We start from the raw sequence: 9,453 nt of genomic DNA on the forward strand, positions 1-9,453 counted from the left end.
TACCTCCCCAACCTCTGTTGGTGCTTGTTTGGGGTCCCTACTCCAAGGAAGAAACTCCCAATGGACAAGATGATTTTCCTGACGGGTCTTTTGTGGATATTGTCTTAATAGAGAACTTAAGATATTTTCTTTCATATCATAGAGTCATTTAAACATGTTTTTGAAGAATTTTTGTTGACGTGGAAAACATTCATGATTATTAAATTAATAAAAGATGGACACACAATTGTGCATGTGGAATATGATACCAATTAGGTAAGATGTATGTATATGTAGAAAAAACCTAGAAGCAAATACACGAAGTTTTAATTCTCAAAAAGGGAAGAATTTCCCCTAACATATTTATCTACATAGTACCCTCCTATGCACAAATTCTACTATGTTTGCTCTAAATAAAATGCCAAACTTCTCAAATGTTTTTATTAAACTTCCTATTGTTACCTTATACTCATCAGAAGCTTAAATGATAAAAACTCCAAATTTACAGAGTAGGGGTTGGCAAACTTTTTCTCTAAAGGGCCATATAGTCGATACTTTTTTGGGCTTTGTAAGTTTTGTGGTCTCTGTCTCAACTACTCAGCTGTGCTGTTGTAGTGGGAAAGCATGTAATTTTCATGTTCATGGAGTATTTTTCTTTTAATTTTTTCTTAACAATTAAAAAATGTAAAAACAAGTCTTAGCTCATGGGCCATACAAAAATGGGCAGCCGACCAGATCTGGTCCTCTGGCTCTAGTTTGTCAACTCTACTTACAGACCATCAGTATTTCTACTCTTTTAGATTAAAGGTTCATGGATCCTGACAGGCCTGTGAAATAACCTATAGAGTTGAATGTACTATTATGACCTCCACTATAGATACAAATATTCTTATGTAAAGATGATGCAACCACAAAACTGGATGGTGACTGTATTTAGATTAAACACCAAGCATCCATGGTGGAAAGGAGGTGCGGATTCACATTGGGTAAGCAAAGTGGCATGTTCAGAACTGACTCACCCCAATACTGTCCCCATTTAATAGTTACATTTTCAAGAGTTCACAATAGAAATTCACTTGAGGAAAAATTTCTTGGTTTGTTTTTTTTTGTTTTTTTTTTTAAGACAGAGTCTGCCTCTCACCCATGATGGAGTGTAGTGGCATCATGGTAGTTCACTGCAGCCTTGAACTCCTGTGCTCAAGTGATCCTCCTACCTCAGCCTCCCAAATGGCTACAGGCTCATGCCACCACATCTGGCTAATTTTTAAATTTTTTGTAGAGATAGCAGTCTCACTATCTTGCCCGGGCTGGTCTCAAACTCCTGGGCTCAAGTGATCCTCCCACCTTGGCCTCCCAAAGTGCTGGGATTATAGGCATGAGCCACCATACCTGGTTGCTTTGAGAAAAATTTCTAATGCAGTTGGAATAGTAGCATTATTCATCAGGATATTGTCATTGATGGATGGTTGACATGGACTGCGAAATTGATAGACCTATTTTAATTTTCACCAGCTATAAATTTTCTCATAATAAAAGTTGGAGAGAGGAAATTATGGGTTTTAAGAATGACAGAAGTTTTCTCAGCTTTGCTCTTAGGAGGCGAATTGCTGGACCTTAAAGAGGCAAAAAATTAGGATTACTTATTTTTTGAAAGATAGTTTCTATCATACTTAGTTGCAAAGTAAATATCCTCCTGTGGGTATGAGTAGAACAGAAGTAGATTTTTCTTCACCTTTTCCATGTTTCTGAATGGAATCCTAGAAACTACCTGCTTTGGAAACATCTGTTATAGGATGGATAAATAAGCCCCTCCCCAGAGGTATTACTGAAGCAGATGGTCTGGGTTGGGCCTCATGATTCCAGCTTTTTAACAAGTGAGTATTATGCCTATGAGGAGGCAGTGGTTTACCTGAGGCTTCTATTGCCTCAGAATGAAATGTCCTTCAGTTCCAGGGCTATGCTTTCTGACCATATTTGGGGGTAGAGGACTCTCTCAAGAAGTTGGGAACTCAAAGGCCTGATGGGGCAGAGGTCATTGAGTGTACCTTGGGCCTTCTCCTTGGGATCCTTCCACCTCGAGTAGCACTGCCATGGGTTCCCTGACTCTGTGACATTCCCAGCCTGGGGGCATTTCTCTCCGTTTCTTCTTCTTGTCCATGAAGGCACTGCCCACTGCCTCCACTCTTCATCTCTCTGCTCTGCAATAATCTTCAGCTTTCCTGAATATCAGCCAGAGATATTGCCTTTCAGCAGCTTCTGATCACAACCCTGCTGAGGCAGAACATACCAGGAGCGTGGCTAACTTCTAGGAACAAGGCAAAGAGAAAGCACAGATAATGAAACACAAAGTAATATCTCAATAAATTACTTTGCATGTCTTAGTCCATTTTCTCTTGCCATAACAGAATACCTGAGACTGGGTAATTTATAAAGAAAAACAGTTTATTTGGCTCATGGTTCTGGAGGCTGGGAAGTCTAAGGGCATGGCAGCAAGTTCTGGTGAAGGGCTTTCATACTGCATCATAGCATGGCAGAAAAGCAAAAGGGCAAGTGAGCATGTGCAAAAGAGATCTCAAGAGTAAGCAGAGCTCATCTTTATAACAACCTGCTCTCAACTCTAACTCACTCCTGCAATAGCAGTATTAATCCATTCATGAGGGCTCCATCTCCATGACCCAATCACCTTTACTATTACATTGTTATTAAGTTTCCAATACACACTCTATGGGACACATTTGAACCACAGCATTCTTCCAATAGATATTCCAGTTCCTCACTCTGAAGTTCTGCCTTCCATAAAGCCCTCAGGCATGGACACAGTTCAGCCCAGTTCTACTGATATTTTATAACAAGCAAAGTCTTTACTCCAATTTCCAATACCTTATTCCACAGTTCTATCTGAGACCTCATCAGAATATCCTTTACTGTCCATATTTCTACCAGCAGTCTGATCACAAACATTTAAGTAATCTCTAAAAAGTTCCAGGCTTTCCCTAGTCTTCTTTTCTTCTGAGCCCTCACCAGAATTGCCCTTAATGCTCCATTCACAGCAATGCAGTCTTTCTCTAGCCTGCTTCTCCAACTCCTTCTAGCCTCTACCCATCACCCAGTTCCAAAGCCACTTCCACATTTTCAGGCATTTATTCTAGCAAAAACCTCATTTCTTGGTATCAATTTTCTGTCTTAGTCCATTTTCTATTGCTATAACAGAATACCTGAGACAGAGTAATTTATAAAGAAAAGATGTTATTTGGCTTATGGCTCTGGAGGCTGGGAAGTGCAAGGGCAAGTGTAAGGGCATGATGTCAGTTTCTGCCAAGAGCTTTCATGCTGCATCATGACATGGCAGAGAAGAGAAAGGACAAGTGAGCACGTGCAAAAGAGAAAACTGACTCCCATGAGAACTAACTCCCCACTGCATTAAGGGCATTAATCCATTCGTAAGGGCTCTGCCCTCATGACCCAATGGCCTCTTAAAGGCCCCACCTTTTAATATTATTACATTTATATTAAGCTTTCAGCACATGAACTTCTGGGGGACACATTCAAACCATAGCACTGCCACACACTGAAGACTGAAAAACCACAGGTCTACATACATGAGGTCGTTTGAAAAAGAATGAGCTGAATCGGAAAGCCAACTGGCTAGTGAGTGTCCACTGTGAAGAGGTGGTGGTCAGGCCTTGCCTGAAGGTTGGGCCATTGCACCCACCCCATCCCCACAGGCAAAACGTTTGGTTATCACCAGAAGAACAGGTACACTGTGGCCCTTAGGACCACTCCTAATTTGAGGCACAAGGGACTTAAAAAACTCTGGTCAAACATTCATTCCCAAACACTGAGCCACTCAAAATGTTTTTCCAGTCCTATTTCTGAGTTCTAGCTCTGATAACTGGGCTCATGGCTATTTCAGACACCAGGCAGATGAAAGTCCCAGTCCTCATAAGGGTCCAGCATCTCTTATTTCCAGTGCATCATGCTCCTGCTTCCTAATCCACTTAGCCCTAGGCCCCTATAATATCGGGGTGCTGCCCTGCCTGTGCCTGCTCTCCTCATCCACTGCAGGGACGGGAGTTTTGCTCTGAAACACAGCCAGAGGTCCTGTTCCTATTCCCTAATGACAGAGTTTCCCAAAGCAAACCTCTTTGTTTATGAAATCACCTGCTCTTGAATTCTTTACTGCTTGTTAGGTTATCTGATGCCAAATGCTTACCTACACTTCTGAATGTTGGCTTTTGCCTATTTGCAGTAACCACTCGGGTCTAGCAGTTCTGAAACTTCACCATGCTTCAGAATCCCATGGAGGGCCTGCTAAAACACTGATTGCTGAGCTGCAACCCCTGAATTTTTTATTCTGCAGGCCCAAGGGTGGGGCCAGAGGATTTGCATTTCTAACATGTTCCCAGATGACCTGGGACCCTGCACTTTAAGAACCACCAAAACTCTCCCAACTGATTGGTTGAATAAAATTTATTTTTTCAGAAGCTCAGGTGTACCTATCCTCTAGGAAGCAAGACTGATTCATGGTCCCAGGGCCTCTAATTTTTCCAAATTCTATTTTAGTTTATGAGGTCATATCTAGCCTCATGAAAGTCATTTTTATGTAGTGGGTATTTGGCTGAATTCAGTCTTGAATTCCACTTCCGAACCACTTTGTAGGTATAAATGCAGAATTACATTTTTGCAGGATATTTCCTTTTCCAAACAAGAAACAGGGCTGCTTAAAACACAGCATTAGTAAGCTAACCATAATTTCAGAGTCAGTAAACATCGTCACCATTTACTGAGCCTCTAGTATACAGCCAGGTGTTTCACATATGTATCATTCAGAGTCCTGGAGGGAAAGAGATGCCACGTTTCCACTGGGTCATTTGAGGAGAGTTCAACAAAGGAACTATTTATAAAGCGTGAGTAGGATTTAAGCAGTCCACAAAGAATGGCATAGTACTCCAGGGCTAGGAAGAGCGGGACCCCAGGAAGCGTAGCTGTTTAAAGAAGTCTGTCCATGGGCTTCTGTGTGAAGGAGCCAACCCACAACAATCTGGCAGGGAGGGAGCTTAGAGAGTAAAAATCTGAGTCTCCCACCCCTAGTCTTTCACTGGTGCCTCCATGGGCATGGTCTATAGGAAGTCAGGTGGCAACAGAGTCTGTCGATGGGTTCATATGGGTCAACCTCCCAGGACAGAGTATAAAACATGGAGCTGGAGGGGCCCACACAAGTTGGCAGTGCTACACAGACCTTCCAATCAGCTATCCCAGGAAAATGCTGCTCTTCTCCTCTTACTCTCCTCTCCTACTCTGCTAACATGGCAAATAGGCTGCAGAGTTGAGGTTCAAAACCATGGTAGGTTTGCCCTCAATCAGTGAAGGAGACTGAAGAGAAGGGACACTTGCCTGGAGAACTAGGAAGTGCCTCCAGGTTTCATGTTTCTGTTCATCCTGGTAGTCATTAGCAGCTCAGAGGAGAGGGAGAGCTTCCCATCGTGTGCTTCTGAGAAGCTGGGGCAGGTGATGTTGGCTCCGGGTTGCAGAGGTTTTGCAGAGTAAGTCCTGCTTTCCATGCTCAACACATCCTTTAATCTTGGAGCAATCACCAGCATAGATTTGAGGGAAGGACCTGTATATTTCTTGGAGTCTACAGGAAAATGCAAGAAAACCTAGCATCCTAGCATGGGCTAAGCCTTGCTTCCTTCTTCTGGTAGCTGCCACTCACTCCCATTGTTGCTGATCAGTCACTGGCTTTATCTCAACATCAACAGTTAATTGTTATTTACCAAATACACTCATGCAGTGGCTCATACACAGTGTCATTCTTCAGTGTAAATAGTGGTACTTGTGAAACCTATGCCATCAATTATATCCCAAAATAGTTTAGTTGACACTAATTATTTTAACATTCTTAAATGAAAAGTGCTATATATCTTTTACTTTTCTAAGTTAAGTACAAAAACCAAGAGTTGAAGGAGAGAGATCTTTAAGCTGACTTTTTTTTTTTTTTTTGCAACATTGAATATTTAACTGCTAAACATGACATGGGCACCTTAAAAAAAGCCGAAGTAATTGTTGTAGAAGTTCAAACACAAGTTATTCAGCAAAGTGCCTTCTGTCTGCCTGTGACCTTTGGACTTAAGGTTTAAATTTAGCAAGAAGAGAAGGGCTAAGAAAAAATGATCTAACAGAACTCTCTTGCTGGAAGGAAGAAAAGGGTTTAGGATAGATTCAAATGTCTTCAGAGGCAGGGCAGGGAAAGCACACGTGTGAAGAGGGGTGTGGGTGGGTGGGGAGGAAGACTTAGGACCATAAAGTGAAGAAGGGACCCAAGGTTCTGTGAACGCTTCCCCCATCTGGAGGGCCAGCTTCTCTTGACCACAGTTGATTCATTAATCTTTAGGAATGTAGGCCCAAAATTTCTTGATCTTTCTCATTTTTCTCAACAAGCCAGGATCTGGAATTTACGTTTAATTCTCCTAAATTTTCAGTGTGGACCACTAAGAACAAATCTCTGTGCACTAGATAAAACACATTTAAAATAAAGATTAATTAAATTAAATTAGAAACACATAAAAATACTAAATAAAATAAATGTCATATTACCTATCCCTAAGAGTCCAGGTCAGGGATCTAAGAATGGAAACCTACTGCTCTTAAAAAATAAGAAAAAAAAAGGAGACTCATTGAATAAACTATCTTTAGTCTTAAAATGTAAAACTTACAGGATTGAAGTCGATCTCGGTATATGGCAAAACATCAAGAACACCACCCTCCCTAAGCTGACTTTACTCAGAGATGTTTGTTCTGATCCAAACTTTATTCTTTTACTTCCTTTTATTTATGAATTTATGAAGAGCACAGTTACCATTTACACATTTGCTTCTAACGTATTTTCAGGATTCAGACTGAAAAGTAACCCCCCCCCTTCCGCCTCCAATTTGCTTCAGTTTGTTGGGAAAAATAGGTCTCCTTTTCATCACTGTGTACACAAACCCTTTTATTAATAATTTCGCACAATGTTCCGTAGCAGAGATAAAGCAGACGCCTACATGATCATTATGTGTTCGTAATGTGGGCTCTGCAGTATCTTCGATTTCCCTGCACCTGCTGTCACCTGCTCCTTCCTTTGTCTCTAAGGTGTTGCACTTGCTATTATGCTGCCTGTGTAACTTTTAGTTCTACGTTATGCTCTGCCTGGGTGGGTGTTGTTGGATGGGAAAGCAGATGGATACAGGTGCCACGACCCCATTTTCACCCCCACCCCCTCTCGCGCTGTGATGTGGAGGGGAGAGGTCCTGGCGAGTGGTTGAATGGGGACCCTCCGTGCTGGCATTGGCTCAGCCGCTCATTGGGCTGGAGAAGGATGCAGTCTGGGGCAGGATCTCCTCATCCGCTTAATGAGGACATCTGACTCTTTTCCAGTTCTGAGGGAGAGGCAGTTTCCTCACCAGATGAATGCTTACAAGATGATGTCCCCAAAGCCAGCTGTTCTCTACTTAAAGACTAGACAGCATTTGACACAGATCAGGGAAGCCCCAGACTTCTTGTCTGTATAACTCTCTTCCCTTTTGACTATGTCTGACTGGGAATGCTATCTTTTCTTGCCCTCTGCAGAAAGGACCCTGCCTCAACCTCTTGCTTAGCTTATTTGAACAAGGCCTGCTCCAGGACCGTCTCAGAGGAGGGCCCCAGGGATGGGCACAGCTGCTTAGTGTGTCTCTTCATCCATTCGTCTTCTCTGCAGGGTCCACCCTTGCCTTGATGTCACCGCTGTGTGGTCCTGAGTCAGGATGGATAGAATTCCTTCACTGGGACTTAGCCGAGACTAATTGGATACAGGGTGTTGTTCTGACTTAGAAAACACATTATTCATGATTCTGATATTTGTTACCAAATGATTCCCAGGAAGAGATTGTGAATCAGTTAATACAAAACTGAGGACTCATACACATGACTATGTATTTAGGATTCCGTGGTAAAAGGCAGAAGGGAGGAATGGAGTCCCGAAGCCAGGCAAGCACCCTGAGGTCCCGACATCCTGGTGGCCACTGCACGTAAGCCACGCAGATTTCTTACTGTGGCCTCATGTGTCCATTTAGGTCCACTGCTGTTGTGCTAGACAATTCCCACCACGGCTACATCCCAGAACTTGCCATTCATCCTGCTTCTAGCTCAGTTTGCCAATGCATCACTAATGGATGTTAATATTTACTTACTGCTCAGTGGTATTGTGAGATTTTGAACATGTAAAATTATACACTTGAAAAGCACACAGAAAATACTGTCAGGCTTGAGTACTTGAACAAGATCAGGGCAGAAGGGATGGGAGCAGTTTGGACAAATAGCACAGACCCAATGCACCTGTTACTGGAACCAGTCACTCAATTAAAAGAGACTGACTTTTAAAGACTGGAGACCAACTAAAAATGGTTTAAATGTTGACTGATCCATGGAGCCATATGCGCTGATTTTGGACTCAGGCCTGAGTTCCACCTCTGGTTCTGCCACTTGCCAACTGTGCGTCCCTGGTAAAATCAGCTAGCCCTCTGCGTCTCGATTTCCTCATCCGGAAGGTAGTAGGATAATACCTACTTCAGGGGGCTGTAACGACTAAGTAATGTGCACAAAGGGCGGAGCATAATGCCTGGCACACGGGCCCCATCCACACACGCTGCATGAGCAGCGGTCAGAACGAATGACTGCGCCACACTAATTTCACCATTTTGAGGATGACAGATGGGAAGGAATCTAAATGACAAATTTTAGGGCAAGGTTTCTGATTAACTTTTTGATCTTTCAGAATAAAACAACATTGCTTTGTTTGTTCTTCTCAATCCTTCAGAGACTGTGTTTTTTGTTTCTATTTTTGTTTTTTAACTAAAATCTGGAGGTTCACTGCCAGAGAACCTGATTTTATGAACAAGCTATTTTCTAAAAGTTTGCTTGCCTGTAGGATGTTTGGAATTTAAAATATGTATTTTAAATAGAAATGATGTTATAATTGGTGGAGACATCCCCAGGCCAGGCCAGCCCATGACAACTTATTTAAGTCACTAACTGATACAGAGCTAATGAGTTGTCCACTACCATGCCTCCCGTAGATACCCGTCTCCAAGCTCAGAAGCACACCTTGTTTCTTACCTGCTCAGAGATTGATGGCTTTCCTTCACTTTGGGGATGACCCTGACTCTGCTTGTCACAGGAATCTGGACACAACCTCACCTCCCACCTTTCCCTCCACAAAGACCACATGCTTCCTTCAGCCATCCCAGGTCTTGTTCCTTCGCACCTTTGCATGGGGCATTCTTGCTGCCTGGAAAGCTTTCTCTGCTTCCTGTTCCTCCTTCCCCCTAGTTCACCTGGAAAAGTCCAACTCATTCTTTTTTTTTTTTTTTTTTTTTTGAGACAGAGTCTCACTCTGTTGCCCAGGCTAGAGTGAGTGCCGTGGCGTCAGCCTAGCTCACAGCAACCTCAAACTCCTGA

The sequence above is a fragment of the Eulemur rufifrons genome, chromosome 15 (assembly GCF_041146395.1).
Source record: "Eulemur rufifrons isolate Redbay chromosome 15, OSU_ERuf_1, whole genome shotgun sequence".
In the NCBI taxonomy this organism is placed as follows: Eukaryota; Metazoa; Chordata; class Mammalia; order Primates; family Lemuridae; genus Eulemur; species Eulemur rufifrons.